At 39.4% G+C, this 2,093-nt stretch overlaps 1 pseudogene; it reads right to left on the bottom strand.

Annotated features, from left to right (window-relative positions):
- Positions 1-719: 719 nt before the first annotated feature.
- LOC139437860 (RNA-binding protein with serine-rich domain 1-like) lies at positions 720-1,507 on the bottom strand (annotated as a pseudogene).
- Between the last annotated feature and the right edge of the window lie 586 nt (positions 1,508-2,093).

Raw genomic sequence — 2,093 nt, forward strand, 5'->3', positions numbered from 1 at the left:
AAGGCCAATTGACATTTTTAGGACAGTGTTAGATTCACAACAAACTTGTGCAGAAACTAGAGAGTTCCCAAATACTCTACCCCAAGGGCCTCTATTATCAACGCCTTACATTAATTATGTTTGTTTATTACAATTGGTGAATAATTATTATTAAAGTCAGTACTTTACATTGATCTCAGTGTTTGGATTGTACAGTTCTCTAGGTTTTGACAATAATTTCTTGTATCCTCCATAACAGTATTACACAAAATAGTTTCAATACCAGCATATGACTTGTGTTCTATCTATTCATCTCTCCACCTGTCTCCTTTAAACCCTGGCAACCACTGATATTTTTCCTGTCTCTATAGTTTTAACTTTTCCAAAATGCCAGGTAGTTGTAATCATATAGTGTCCAGCTTTTTCAGACGAGCTTCTTTCACTTAGAAATACGCATTTAAGATTCTGCCCTATCTTATTGTGGCGTGATAGCTCACTTCTTTTTCTTTATGCACAATAACCCATTGTAAGTGTGTATCACAGTTTGTTCATTCATTTATTGAAGGACATTTTAGTTGCTTCCAATTTTTGTCAGTATTAAGTAAAACCTCTATAAACATCAGTGTGCAGGTTTTCTGTGGACATAGTTTTCAACTCATTTGGGTAAATATTTTAATTCTAAAAATGACTTCATACTTCCTCTCACAAAGTCATTAGTAAAATATGAAGGCCCTGCTTTATCATGGGGAGTTGGAGCTGAAGTGGTTTCTGTGGTGACGGTGGCCAACAGACCAGGATCACTGGTGCACAGGAGACTTGTGTCTGGGAGAGCAGGACCTTCTCTTCATCTGTGGGGTGACCTGCATGACATAGGAGGTGGTGGCAGCAGTCTCCTCGGAGGCCAGGAGCCAGCACAGCTGTGGCAGTGATCTGGCCATCTATTTGTCCTGCGTCTACTTGTTTCAGTGCCTTCTTAACTTTATTCTCAGACTCAACAGAAGTATAGCCTTTGGACAGATGTTGATACATCCTTTCTACCAGAATGTCAATTATTTTAATTTTCTTATAGGTGCAAAATATCTCCATGATGTAATCCTTGATCACAATACTGGTGAGCCTCCCAAATACACTTTGGTGGGTTTAGGGGAAGGACTCTGCCTTTTCCTGTCCTTTTCATCTCTTTTAGGTGGTTTGGATTTGGAGCAGGAATGCGTCTTATTGTCATAGATGCACCGGAAGGTCTCAGGGAACCCAAGGAGCTGCAGGAGCTGGAGAGGCAAGATGTGCTGGAATTGACTGGCTTAAGGTTTAAGAGTTGCTGAAACCACTGCTCAACCCTGTATTGGTGCTGGAGCAAGAACTGGAGGTATAGCTGGAGAGAATCCTGGTGCTGCCTCTCGCATGGAAGCACTTTTACTTTTTGAGGTTTATCCCTGCCACGATCCTTCACATTCCACTCCTTGGTGGTCCCGTTATCTTTAGAGGACTTAGCAGAGCAGTCTTTACCTTTGATAGTACAAGGAGTCATCTTCCCACCTGTAACTTCTCCTGTTCTCCTCAGCTGCCAAGGATGGTGTGGCTTTAAATTTGTTTTTTTATTTTATTTTATTTTTATTTTTATAGTACCCATTCTAATGGATGTGAAATAATATCACATTATGGTATTGATTATAATTTCCCTAATAGCTAGTGATTTGAGTGTCTTTTCATGTGCTTTTATCCATTTGTATTCCCCTTTGGAAAAATGCCTGTGCAAGTCTTTTGCCCATTTTTTTTTGCCCAAATTTATTTTTATTTTGCATATATAGGAAACAGGATCCTACCAAAAGAGAAAGAGAAAAGCATGCACAGATCTGGCTCAAATTTACTCCTAATCACCGCCTCTACAACCCTTTAACACATCAGGGATCGGAACACACTATCAAAGGTGGGTACAACCCACTTTCAGGACAAAGGAAGCCAGAACAGCTAGGAAATATCATCAGAAGTGGAATTTGAGTTTTAGTTCTTTATATATTTTGGATATTAAACCATAAGAAGATATGTGGTTACCAAATGTTTTCTGCCACTGAGTAGATTGTGTTTTTACACTCTCATGACAAAGTCATTTGAGG

This window comes from Dasypus novemcinctus, chromosome 30, assembly GCF_030445035.2.
Source record: "Dasypus novemcinctus isolate mDasNov1 chromosome 30, mDasNov1.1.hap2, whole genome shotgun sequence".
Lineage (NCBI taxonomy): Eukaryota > Metazoa > Chordata > Mammalia > Cingulata > Dasypodidae > Dasypus > Dasypus novemcinctus.